At 43.2% G+C, this 14,230-nt stretch overlaps 2 long non-coding RNA genes across 4 annotated transcripts in view; one reads left to right on the forward strand and one right to left on the reverse strand.

The window, feature by feature from the left end:
• The window catches only part of LOC125163315 (uncharacterized), a 215,990-nt gene that overhangs the window by 68,938 nt on the left and 132,822 nt on the right, over positions 1–14,230 (reverse strand). The window lies entirely within an intron of this gene.
• LOC125163316 (uncharacterized) lies at positions 1,286–9,802 on the forward strand. Its single transcript, XR_007151404.1, has 3 exons — positions 1,286–1,328; positions 6,120–6,329; positions 9,634–9,802. It is a non-coding gene; the product is annotated as an uncharacterized LOC125163316 (long non-coding RNA).

Genomic DNA, 14,230 nt, shown 5'->3' on the forward strand with positions numbered 1-14,230 from the left:
TAGAATTGTTATAAAAAATATCTCCCATGGCAGCAAAGACACTTATAGTTAATGAGCTAATAAATATTGTCAAGTGACCTTTCTCTTGCCAAGTCTTAAATCGTAAAGAGAGGGGGAAGGGAAGGATTAGAACTGCGTATTTGCTACAGAGTTCAAATTCTGGGCTTCTTCTAGCTAACTTTTATTACTATTGACCATATTTTAGGCTTGTCAGGCCACTAATTCTCCATATTGCTGGACACTGCAAGTTCCTTATAGGCCAGTGTCTGGCAGAAAGCAAAATATTCTTTCTCATCTCAATAATGGCCCTTTGCCTGTTTGCTTCTCCTTTTGCTGCCAGAGTAGAGGAGGGAGATTGGCCTTCTGTGCTGCAAAATTAGCCATTTTGGTCTCATTTCTCTCCAGAAATTCTTATGGACACTTGTTCTCAATATTCCCTTAAAAATACATAGACTTAGAGTTTCGAATCCTGATATGTCATTCTAAATACCTAGGCTGTTTCAATTCCTTTTATTTTCGTTTTAGTACCACAGTTTTATTTATGTGTGTTAAATACATACACATAGCAAATAGCATCACATATCATTTGGTAATATTAAAGAACATATATGAAGCAAGTTAGTGAGTGCTTCTGACAGAGCAGAGGAGAAAGATAGGTGAGTGGAGATAGAAAGGGGGAAAATGTGAATTTCTTTATGTAGGTTGGAAATGACCAAAGGCAATGAGCTGAGAGGTATGATTAAGTCAACTCCCTGCACCTGGAGTCCAAAATAATAAGTAATGTTTTGAACGCTATTGAGAGAGAATGCTGAATAAGGCAACCATCACATGTTATGTGACCAAGTGACTGAATATAGGTATTCTACAGAGGAACCTTATTTCTTTGTGTAATACTATTTTATATCAGGCATGCATAGAGATTTCAGTGTTTTCATTTAGAACCAGTACTCACTGATTATGGAGATGGCCAATTCCTGGCATATGAAATTAGTAACAAAACGTAGTTAATCATTTCACACAAGACTAATGTGGACCAACCATCCTTTCTCACCAATTCTTTTTAATCTGATATCACAACTCACCCTTCTTCAATTTCTAAAGACAGCCAGTGTGGTAGTTTAAAAAGATATTCCCAAAATTTTCCTTCAAGAAGTAGAACCTAATTCCCCTCACCTTGAATATGGGCTGATTTTAGTGATTTCCAATTAACAGAATGTGGTGAAATTATGGTGTTAGACTTCCAAGATTAAGTCACAAAAGGCATTGTGACCTCTTTTTGTTCTCTCTCTTGGACTACTTTCTACTTTGGGGAAAATCAGTGCCATGTTGTGAGTATTCTGAAGTAACCCTATGTAGAGACCCCTTGCCACACAGCTAGGAATGTAGACCTCCTGCCAACAGCCATTGAGGCAACCATCTTGGAAGTGGCTTCTTCAGCCCCAATCAAGCCTTCAGATGACCTCAGTCCTGACTGACTCTGTGTCTTCCCCCTCCTGATATACCAAGATCCAAAGTTCCCTAGCTAAGCTCCTCCTGAATTTCTTACATACAGAAACTGTGAGATAATATACTCTTGTATTAAGCCATGAAGTTTTTGGCTAATATGTTATGTGGCAAACAATAACTAATGAAGATAGATTGATTATAAAACGTGGTCCTTTAGCTTTTGTGAGGCATACGAGTTCTTTGGCTGTCAGACATTATTTTGATTCCTTTCATGCTTGCTTATGGATTGCAGAATCAGTTTGCTTTGAACACTTTCATTTTTCCCAAAGAAATGGTGAGTTTTCCTTTATTCTTCTTAGACTTATTTCAGTGCCTATCTTTGAGACATAGCAGAAAGAGCACTGTATTTGTGGGTTCCAGCCTTCAGATAGATATCTGTGAAAAGGTGTTACCCCAAAGCAGAATGTGATCCCTGAACATGCCCACTCTTCTTCCCTTGTCTGTCTTCATTCTCCTCCCTACTTGGGACCTCCTTTGAGCTCTCCCTCTCAACTGTCAAGTCCTCCCCATGAAAGAAAGACTAGCTGGGTGCTTTACCTGTGGGATGGTTGGGTTGAGGGCCAGAAACAAGGCAAGAGTAGTCTTGCCTAAGCCTGGAGAAAATGAATTGTCACTTCTAGCATGGAAAAATGAAGACTAGTCAAGGAGGGCCTGGTCCACAAGCAAAACAGGAATAGAAACCTGCCTTCTATCTGAGATATAAGCTTAAGATTTAGCTAATGGGGAAATAGCAGTAAGAACTCTGGTGGCATCAGGATGTCCTGAGTTTCCAATGGCCTCTTTCTTGAAAAGATCCTGTTTCTTCTCTTGTCTTTGGTGAGATCACAGACCCCTTACTTTCCCCCTACCTCAGTCCCTCCTCCTCCACTGGTAGATCTCCACATTTTGGAATGCCTTGGGTGTCATCTTGGACCTTCTTTTTCTATGCAGCCATCTTGAAATAAATCTCTATGGCAACGATCCCAGACCGACGTCTTTGGACCCTCCTCTGGATTCTAGATACATCCTTCATATCTCTAGTTGGTTGTCTAAGAAGCAACACACTTGATCTTAGCCAAAAGGCCGAGAAGTGATTCTAGTTGGTTGTCTAAGAAGCAACACACCCCGCAACAATTCCCACCTCACAACAAATTACTGTTTGTTTCATCAACTACCCAAACCCCAGATCTGGAAGTTATCCTTCATCCTCTCTTTCTCCTAAACTCCCACATTAACTCAGTAGCAACTCCTCTTTGAACTTACTTCCAGATGTAACATTTTCTCTCACTGGGCCTGCTTCCTCTCTTCCTCTCAATGGTCCATTTCCTACATAACTAACCCTAAGCATAAACAATGATTCAAATGATACCTTGCGATTATTTTTGACCATCGTGAGAACAAAATACAAACCTCTCACCCTGCTTTAGGAAGCCCTCCATAATCCATAATCTTTATGAAGCCATACACTCCCTCCTTCCAAATGCACCACCTCCCTTCTGTTCCTCAGACACATCAGACACCTTCCTCCCTTCAGACTTTCACACTTGCTATGACCTGTGCTTGAATTCTCTGCTTCCTGATCATTGCATGTCTGGTTCCTTCTTGACATTCAGTCCTCAATTTTAATGCAACCTCCTCAGCTCGGTCATTCCCAGCCAACTTTCTTTTTCTTTCTTTTTTTTTAAAAATGTGTATTTACTTACATTGGGGGTGGAGGGGCAGAGAGAGAGGGAGACAGAGAGGATCCCAAGCAGGCTCCCCACTGTCAGTGCAGAGCCCTGACACAGCTGAAACCCAAGAACTGTGTTTTCAACCTGCACCGAAATCAAGAGTCGGACACTTGACTGACTGACCCACCCAGGTGCCCCTCACAGTCAGCGTTCTAAAATGGCCAGCCAGCCTCTCACCATGTCACCAAATTCCTGCTGTTTGTGTAGCTCCATCAAAAGCATCTTGATTCTTTTCCTGCTTGTTTTATTTTTTGTAATTTTTGTCTTCTTTCATTTGTATGTGGCCTTCACCTCGAACAGTTCTTGGCACAAAGTAAGGGCTCAGTTAATATTCATAAAATACATTAATGAGTGATGGACTGTTCCTAACATGAGGCTCGATAATATTCCCCAACTGTCCCCACTACTAATTCTTTGGTGAAATTCCTTGATGGTTGGCAATCAGCAGCTTGGTAATGAGCAAGGGTTTCTGTCTGATGTGGGGTTTTTTTTCCTGAGAAAAACACAGTGCCTCATTTCCTGGAGGGCCTGGTGATAGGGCTGATATAGGAGGCTGCCACATGGTATACTGGTATACACCTGCCTCGAGAACAGAGCTTATATCACTCATTGGAAGAAACAGGGAAGTTATGAAAAGTGACTGGCTGCAGAGGACTTGACATTTTGCCTCAAAGCTCTAAGAGGAAAAAAAGGCAGAACTGTTGAAAAAACGCACATATTAATTGGCACATCATATACCTCCCCTAAGCAACATTAATTTGAAAGGAAGGAAAAAAATCTCCCAAGACTTTTTTTAGAGCTGAACACCGGGTACTTTTGCTTTGTGAGGCGCAGCAGGTCAGATTCCCACTACGTGTGCCATCCAAAACCCTTGTGTGTGGTGCATCCGTACTAATACCTCAAGGTTAAGCTAACAGCCACAGCAGAAGAGATAAACAAGCATGCTTCTTATTTACAGCTATGTTTACACTTTTAGCTTCCAGGCAACTTAATTATTTGATTTTAATGCACACGTCCCTGTTAGGAGTTATCAGCACCTGACAAAACGGACTCAGCCTAATGTCCTGGTTTTAAAGCACAGCATGTCAAGCAAAAAGAACGATACAAATATTTCAGTCTGTTTTCTTTAAACATATGAGAACAAGGTTCCAGAGAGCTTACATCACTTCTCCGAAGTTCTGTTAAGTCCACAGCTGAGACAAAGTAGAACACATGTTATAGAAATGTAAACACACTTTAACTTACCCCTTAACATATTAAAAGTGAAGCCCTAAATTCAAGCCAGTAATTTTGAAATTAGGAACATTCAATTCAATTAATGGAGGGGCTTTCTCCACCTCATGTATCAGCTCCTTTTGTGGCCGAGAGTTTGGTATATATATATATATATATATATATACACATATATATGCATATATATGTGTATATATATATATATGTATACACACACATATATATATGTGTATATATCGCATATATATCGTCGCCTGCCTTTTTCTGTGAACTTGATTTTAAATTTAATAGTCACTAAATTACAATGTTAGCTAAGCTGTTTTTTTTCTCCTATGACTTAGTTTTCAATCTGAGAAAGAGTTGATGATGACTGTAAAACATTTAACAGACATAAGATCACACGCAGTGAATTTTAATGCAAAGCTTTTCCAGGGACTGGCAAAAGTTACAAACGGTAAACTATTCCAATGGCTTAAATAACTTCCACCCATGTTTCTTGTAGCCCAGCTCTCTAAGGAACACTGACATTACGTACCAAAACTATGAGCTATCAAGACGATATAAAAAATGCCAAGTTGTTTTACGCAGAGGTATTTTAACTAGGGAGATGGCTGGAGAGATCAAAGGCTAAATATAAAGTCAATTTTTAAGTGCTATCCATACATTAAAGAACTTTAATTGCTTAGCCTACTTTTTAAAGGTTGTCAGTGTTTAACAGTAGTTTCTTTGCCCAGGAGAAAAGGAAAGGAGGGGAGAGGAAGGGATAGAAGGTGAAACAGAAGAAAAAAGTAAAAAAAACAAAAACCAAAAACCACAAAGATTAGCTAGGCTTTTTGGTGCACCCAAGCAATTAAAGAGACATCTTAAGGGAATGCAAAATAAAGACCTCGGCCCTTGAAGCTGAGGTGACCGTGATATCTGGCTTCCAGAAGCTGGACATTAATATCACCACTGTCGGTGGCAATACCAGAGTTTCTATAAGCGGGTTAGTAGCAATTGTCCTGCTGGAAGCAGCAGCCTGGAGCTTGTCTTGCAGCCCCACCTGCACAGCAAGCACGATACTTTTACCTTAGATTGTATCGTTCTTTGGGTGGCCTTGGGACATTGATAAAAATCAGAGGGATGAAAGTGTCTCTTGCACACAGGCACCTCACCTTTCACCCCTGCCACTGCCGTGTCAGTACACGTGTACCCCTTACATACTTTTCAGAATGGAGAGACAATTAGTGCAGAAGCCAACGAGATGAAGACACGCTCCTCTCTTATTAGAACTGGAAAGGATTTAAGAAATCAAGACTGCAATCAGAAGGTCACACAAGGAGCTGAACAAAATGTTGATAATTATTGAATCTGGGTGACTGAGAGGTGGAGGTTTTACGACGGCGTTCTCACTAACTCATGTAGATTTGAAAACGTTCGTAATGAAAAATGAAGGAGAGAGAAGGAGGTGGAAAAGGTGACAGAAGGAGGGAAGGAAGGAGGAGGAAGGGCAGGAAGGAAGAAGGGCCCCAAGTCCCATGGAAGAGAAACCCTGCTAGTTTCCCCCTAAACCAAAGGTAAAGAATGACCATGGCAGAGGACTTCATGCTTCCCACTCTGCATTTATATGCCTGAGTAAGCCAAGACTCGCCTTCTGACCCTACCTTTCACCCACGTCTCTCTCTTCTGCAGAAATTGTCCCACCAATGACCTCAGCTCGTGGGAACCAAGGAGCCCTTTCAGACAGGTTTGGCAATGAGGGTCTAGATCTATCCAAAGGTAGACAATCAGCTGTGAAGTCAGAACGCCCCATGCTTCGGTCCTCCGTCGATCTTCCCTGCGCCACTAGAAAGAAAAACCCAGCACGTCTGCCTCCCACCTACACAGCTTCATCACAGACAAGTAGATGGGGGCTTATTTTATGGGTTCTATTTGCAATCATTGTATAGACGCTTTTATATTTTGAAAATTCTTCACTACTCAGCAGGTCCAGAAGTGCATGTCAGCTCTTCATATGCCAAATGAATAACCTGCCTCTTCGGGTGCCAAGTTCAGAAAGTATTTAGAAGGAAAATTAAGGGAGCTTGACTTAATGAGTAGGGGAGTTAGCTCTTCATAACAAATGGAAATTAGTAGACCGACCTACTCATATTCCACCCCACGTGTTGTTTTTCTCTCTGCCACTAAGCACTTCTCTGGCCATACATAGGCTGGAAAACTACTGGGAATGTTGATGAGGTCCCTGGGAAGTAATTTTATATAAGGTCCAATCAACTCACCAGAAGGTTCCTAAGGACCTGCTACATGCCACGAACTATGCTATGTGCTGGAAATAAGATATAAACGATGCCAAGAAGGTCAAAGTCAAGTGGATACGGTTAAGAAAGGAATCACCAATGAAAATACACTGATACATGTATTCCTAAGTGTTTACACAGAGAAATCACATGAAGACAGAAAAGGTTAAGAAAAGGACATGGCATTATGAATTGAGGGATGATGGGCAGGGGGGGTGGTTTGGGCACCTGCTGATAGTGTGGAAAGGGAGAGCAATGCAGGAAGAAGGAACAGAATGTACCAAGTCTCAGACCACCTGCAGTGTGGAGCATGCACAGGCAACTCACTGGGGGAAACAGTCTTTGAGCAAACATTATTATGTACCTTCTGATTCATAGGCTAGGTGCGAGGGGCAGATATCAATAGAAATTGAAAGTGGTCCCTGCAATGTCTGCTCGGGACAGCCAGTGAGGGTCTCTCCTGGACTCAGGCTGGGGGTCAGGAGGCAGAAAGGGCTCTTCTCAGGCTCTGGGCAAGAGTATCTCACACTCAGGGAAATTAAAGCTCCTCAGGGTGGGGATTTAGGAGCAGAAGGAACAAATAAAGGCAAGATAAGCCTTAGGAAAAATTGCAGCAAAGTCTAGCTCTGGTGGCCCTTTCTTTGTCCATTTCTTTGGATCCTCCTAGATCCCTTCTTCCCTCAAATACACTTCTTGACCACCCTCCCCGCCCCCACAAACACACACACTCACCAAAGGCCTCGTGGACAACTTTAGTCCTAGATTGCCTTTCCCAGAAATGACCCTTACTCCAGAACTCAGTGCCTTCTCCCCAAAGTGTGCCGTCCCTTCAACTCCAGGGACCTCAATCTCATGCTAAAAGGAAAATGAGCAAAATGAATAGTAGGATTTGAATGATTAAGATCCTCTCAAATCTCTCTGGGGACTAGTCTTTTCCTGTTTAAATAGCACTGTTTAACTCAAATTATACATGGTATTTCAGGCAATGTGGAAGGGGTGTTCTAGGGAGGGACTTGTTTCCGTGGTCCTTGGAGCCCACACCGCTCACTCCAAGCTCCAAGTGTAAACTTGGCCCCCGGGGGAAAGAAAGAAAAACAGGAAACAGCTCTCCCACCTGAGCGAGGAGTCAGCCTCTCTATTCTCTGTCCTGGATCTATCCCGCCAGTTTATGAGGAGCCTGGGGCTGCCCTGGGCTAAGCTGTGTCTCTCCGTGAAGGCCGAGAGCCTGTGCAAGACGGGAGAGAGTGGCCGGCAGCAAAGGAAACGCGGCTCTGGGACCCGGGTCTGCCCCAACCAGTTCTCAGCCCCTGCAGCCCAGACATTCAGCCAGGCACTCTTCCATAAGGGGCTTCGTAACTGACCCCCTCCATTCCCCATTCCTAAACCTCACTTAATCACCTAGTTCCTTCCCCAGGTGACCATGTGTTCCACATGTTCAGGGGAACTTGATCCAAACTCTAGCATCCCCTCTGCTCCCCACCGTGCACAGCTCCTGCCCTCTTGTGATTCTTTTTTTTTTTTTATGTTTATTTATTTATTTTTTTTTTTAATTTTTTTTTTCAACGTTTATTTATTTTTGGGACAGAGAGAGACAGAGCATGAACGGGGGAGGGGCAGAGAGAGAGGGAGACACAGAATCGGAAACAGGCTCCAGGCTCTGAGCCATCAGCCCAGAGCCCGACGCGGGGCTTGAACTCACGGACCGCGAGATGGTGACCTGGCTGAAGTCGGACGCTTAACCGACTGCGCCACCCAGGCGCCCCTATGTTTATTTATTTTTAAGAGAGAGAGAGAGCACAAGCAGAGGAGGGGAAGGGAGAGAGGGAGACTAAGGATCCGAAGCAGGCTGTGTGCTGTGAGCGGAGCCCGAAGCGGGACTTGAACCCACAAACCGTGAGATCACCACCTGAGCTGAAATCAAGAGTCTGATGCCTAACCAACCGAGCCACCCAGGCACCCCGGTCTCTGTGATTCTTGTAGACATTTGATCAGGACTTCCTGGCACGCCTTGGATCCTCAGGCCCCTGTCGGTGCTGCACGGAATCCTGTCTCTTCTGGGATGCAGCCCTAACAAAGCCATCTCTGGCTCAAATCCACCCCAGCTGGGCCTCCCCTGAGCAGAGAATTTTTCTTTTGGAAACTGCATTGCCAGGTTTTCCTCGGAGCCGGGGGTTCAACATCCACTGATGAGGCTGGCCTGGATCCTCGGTGGCGGTTCCGTGGCTCCTGCCGCCTGGGTGAGGCATCGCTGGGGTCGGGCTCCAGCAGCTGGGTGTGGAATAACCCCCAGCCTCACCACCACAAGAGGCAGCTGTGACCAAAAAGCCTGCCAAACTGGAGGGATCGGGAGTCTGGAATGTTTTCACCTCTTTGTTTCTCTAGTTTCAGGAAAAGAGACAAAAGTAATCTCGAGGGGGGAAGGGAATCTTATCGGCTGGAGAGAACTCAAGGAAACCTCAGCTGTTTCGCAGGCTCACTCGTTTATTTGCTATGCAGTCACCCTGATAGCCCCCACTGGGCTCCCTTCCCTTCCCTGTAAACAACTGGCTCTAATTAAACTCGTTCTCTTGGATGAAGGTATATAACCTTGGAGAGTCCATAAAAAATGGCTTCACTCTTAAGACTTCAAAAAGCGCGTGGTCCCTTTGTCAGGCCCTAGACAAGGTTAATTTATGTCGTCGCTATCTCACTCTGAAGGACTCTAGTTACTTCACATCTGTTCTCTGTCTAATCTTTGTAGGAACATTGCGGTGGTCTTGGCAGCTCAATGCATCCAGTGGTCTCTTAACCGTTTCCTGCCCAAAATGTCCAGGCGTTCAGATTTGATTTTCTCTCCCCCCTTGCCCCCATAAAAGCTTTCAATTTCCTCTCAGCCGGTGTCCTGACTGCTTCGTGTTCTCTGACTCCAGCACGCAGGGACTGTCCTGCTCCCCAGACTGGCTGACTTCAAGTACAGACTGGGAAGCCCCGTAGGAGGAGAAGGCAATTCGTATTTCATTTTCAAAATGGAGAGAAAAGATGACATGAGACGGGAAATTATGCAAGAAAACATGGATGGTAGAGAAGACTGTTTTTCAATCTGTGGTTGCAATTAGAATTTTTTTTAGAATTGTTTTAAATTAATTAGAATAAAAATATCAGAGTATATTACATTAAAGCATTCTTTGGTAAAAACATTTGCTTTAGGGGTGTGTGTGTGTGTGTGTGTGTGTATGTGTTCTGGGTCGGAATTCAAAATTCACTCCTTCCTGTGGGTGCCTGGGTGGCTCAGTCAGTTAAGCGTCCGACTTCGGCTCACGTCATGATCTCATGGTTCGTGAGTTCGAGCCCCATGTCAGCCTCTGTGCTGACAGCTCAGAGCCTGGAGCCTGCTTCAGATTCTGTGTCTCCCTCTGTCTGCCCCTCCCCCACTCACACTCTGTCTCTGTCTCTCTCTCTCCCTCAAATATAAATAAACATTAAATAAATTAAATTCACTCCTTCCTATAAGTTGTAGTCAAAATAGTTTGAAAGGCTGCTGTGGCACCTTTGGAGCTGTCTTAGCTCTACAACATTACTGTCCTCCACCAAGGTGACTATGAACCAATCCGTTATCTCTTCTCCAAGTCTTTTTTCTCCCTCTTCAAATGGGGAATAATAGTAGGCACCCTACTGACCTCACAGGGTGGTTGAGAGGCCCTCATAAAATAGAATGTTATGAGCTCTAGACCAAAGTTCTATGCCACTCAAAATCTGCTCCACATACCTAGAATCTCCACAAAAGATTCTAGGTATGGTACTGGATGGAAGCCTGGGGCTTGGGCTTGGCTTCAGTGCCTCACACATTGCTTAATTTATTCAAAGTATTTATGGGATGCTTGCAGTGCATTGAGGACTATTTTAAACTTTTCTTTTTTTTTTTTTTTAGAGACAGTAAGAGAGCGTGCATGTGAGCAGGGGAGGGGCAGAAGCAGAGAGAGAGAAAGAGAGAGTCTCAAGCAGGCTCCATGCCCAGCACAGAGCCCAGTGCAGGGCTCTCTCACGACTGTGAGATCATGACCTGAGCCAAAATCAAGAGTCAAAGGCTTAACCAGCTGAGGCAGCCAGGCACCCTGGGAACTATTTTAGTGTCAGGGGATAAACAGACCAAGTCTTTGCCTTCACAGGCTTGTGTTCTAGTGTGGGTTGAGCCAAATAAAAATAACAATAATAATAAAGAAAGAAAGAAGAAGAAATAAAAAGATAGTGTATGATTTGATGTTAAATTGTGTGGGGAAAAGTAAAATGGTCTACTAGTAGGCCAGTGCATCTGTTACTAAGATTATCTAAGACCCACTGCAAGTTTTTTTAGCAAGTTTTGGTGGCCAAAAATGTTGGAAAATCTCTGTGCAGTGGTGTTACTTTGAAGTAATGTGCTATGTAAGGCACCCAAAGACCCTTTTGTGAATGATACCTTCTCATGCTCTCCCCTGAGAGCTTTCTGGGGTGAACAACCTGGGGCATCTCTCAGTTACATCACCATCAGTTTTAATAAAACTAGGCTCTAAAGTAACAGGAAGGTCTTCATGTCTAGAAGAGAAGTAAACACATGGAATTTGTTATCTGAACTAGTTGTAAAGCCAAAACACAGACAGGTTCAAGACAGGTTTAGATAAATACCTAGGCAGTAAATGCTTAATGGCGTTCAACATTTTCCAAAGACCTTGTGCTAAGGAATCCTAAGAGCCTGTGGGTGCTCTTGGCTCCTTTGTGCCAAGCCATGTATTTACTAATCATTATCATCAATACCGGGTTAACTACTGCCTTATGACTTAAGTCCCAGGCCTCAAGCTTTTATGATAATTTTTAGCAGCAAGGGCCAAATCAGCAGACCACAGATGTTGAGCATTGACTGTGAAGCAGTAAAACAGCCAGGGGACTGGGGCTGAGAAACCTGGATGTTCATTCTAGCTTCCAGTTTTAACAAGTCAGTTCATATTTCTGAGACTCATGTTCTCCTTTGCACAAATATTTAGTCTTGATGAACTTTGAGGCCCCACTCAGTGTAGGAAAAACAAAACTAAAAAAAAAAAAAAATCCCAACGTGAGACTGTCATGAGATCCTATCCTTATCTGGGGAGAAACCAACATGCTGTGGCCATGATGCTTTTATGAGGTAATGATATGCTTGTGAATAAGCCATGCTCAAAGATCTGACCCTCACTCTTACACACTCAATGTCTTGAATTTGTCAGCACGATGGCAAATGAAACTGCTTCGCAAAGGGAGTGCGTACACATTAACCCAACTAGCCAAAATTGATATGTAAGCGAGAAATTCAAATTTTTACTAAACAAACAAACAAACAAACAAAACAAAGCATTTCTTTTTCTGGTCCTATGGTCTAGAGCAAGGTCAATAAGCAATGACTTGTGGGCCAGCTCTGACACCTGTTTTTGTAAGTAAAGGCTGTATTGGAGTACAGCCACGGCCATTGGTTTTCACATCGTCTGTGGTTGCTTTTGCACCACAGCAGCAGAACTGTGTAGTGGCAACAGAGACACTATGGCCTGCAAAGCCTCAAGTATCTGCAATCTTGCCGCTTACAGAAAAAGTTTACCAAACCCTGGATGCGAATATTTTTGTCAATATAACTAATATATTCTCTCCTTAAAGAACTAAACTAAACCACAGTGAGAAGTTGGCTTAGTGAGCACAAGCACAGAATAAGTGGGCTTCCTTGCGTGATATTAAGGAGTAAATTGTCAGCTAAGAAAGAATAAGGCACAGTTACCTACTAGAGGGAGCATCTGGCCAAGGGAGCCATAATAATAAAAACCACTGGACAAGTTTGTCCTTTGGGCTATGTTTGAATGGACACTGCCCATATTTGCCTCTTTCTGTCTTTTGTTATTGTGCCTCCATTGCTGAAGCATCCCCATCAGACCAATATTTTATGTAGCATGAACAAAATGGGCTGTATTTTCTCCCTCAGTGAGCCCAACTCCACACAGTGACACATCTGAATGAAACCCAGACATGGCTCCAAAGCCATGGAGTGTAATATAGATACGACCTCAAGGTGCTCTCAAATGGTGGTAAAGGGTGGCTACTCTTGGCAACATGGCAAACGTCTGAAAATCATCTTTAGCTCTCTCACCAATGGTACACTTCAAAATCATTCTCCTTCTTTAAAATTCTACTGTATGTATGTGGTTTCCATCTTAAAGGTCTCCTCATCACACAGACAGGCTGCCTTTCTCATTTTGCATTTTATTTCTCTGTATATTGTCATGCCTCTTCTTATATACATTAACTTAGTTTCCTCTAGCTATGTTCTTCGTGGCTCACCAATATTCCATGGTGAAGCAAGAAGAGAAAAGAAAAGAAGAAAAGGGAGAGAAGGAGGGAGGTGTGGAAGGAGAAAAGAAACAGAAGAAATGTCCTAATTTCTAAGCCTTATCCCTGCCGTATTTCAATATGTAAATTGTTATGTGTCAAATTGTACCTTCCTCAAAAAAAGGTATGTTGAAGTCCTAATTACCAGTGTCTGGGAATGTCACCTTACTTCAAAACAGAGTGGTTGTGGACATAATTAGTGAAGATGAGGTCATATTGGAGTTGGGTGGGCCCCTAATCCAATATGGCCAGCATCCTTATAAGAACAGGAGAGACAGACAAGATGAGTGTTGTGTGATGACAGAGGGAGAGCCTGGGGGGTGCAGCTACAATCCAACCAATGCCAAAGATTGTTGGCAAACACCAGAAGCTAGAGAGAGCCAAGGAAGGACTCCCCTACAGGTTTCAGAGCCGGTGTGGCTCTACTGAAATCTTGATTTTACACTTCTGGCTTCCAAGGCTATAAGAGAACACATATCCATTGTTTTCAGCCATCTGGTTTGTGGTATTTTGTTACAGCAGCCCCAGCAAACTAATACATAGATATATTGAATCAAGTTTTGTAGTTCAGTGAAAAACTGAGCACCTCTAATAAATTTCAGGGCACTGATTTTATAGCTGAACCCATTTCTCTTTTTCCAGTTGTGTAGAGCTCCTCAGGATTGGCCCCATTTATTACACGTGAGAGGGCAGACATTTTGCTGTAAGAATCATTTATCTCCTGTCTTCCTCAACAAATGTTTTTTAGAAAACTTTTGCACAAACACTGTGTCTTTTGCAAAAGTACATTTACTAAAAAGATGAGGGCAAGTACCTTAGACATTTCTAACACACACAGAGTTCTCTCTTCCATGGGCGTGCAGTGGGTCAAGAGACCAAAACATTTGCCCTTCCCCCAAGGCTCTTCTTTTCTATGACTGTGATTTACTGCACTCCCCATTAATCTTAGTGTCTGAAACCAGCCCAAATGCTCCTCCTCCAAATCAGACACAACCCACGTAGATCAACATCCTGTACAAACCATGGCAACTCATGCAGGTTCTGTCTCAGTCACTGGTAAATAGCAGTGCTGATGATGACAGGACTCTTTGGCTTTTCAAGCCATAAACTTAGCTCAAGAATTTTGATTCATAGCTGGATACAAAATAC

Source organism: Prionailurus viverrinus, chromosome B1, assembly GCF_022837055.1.
Source record: "Prionailurus viverrinus isolate Anna chromosome B1, UM_Priviv_1.0, whole genome shotgun sequence".
NCBI lineage: Eukaryota > Metazoa > Chordata > Mammalia > Carnivora > Felidae > Prionailurus > Prionailurus viverrinus.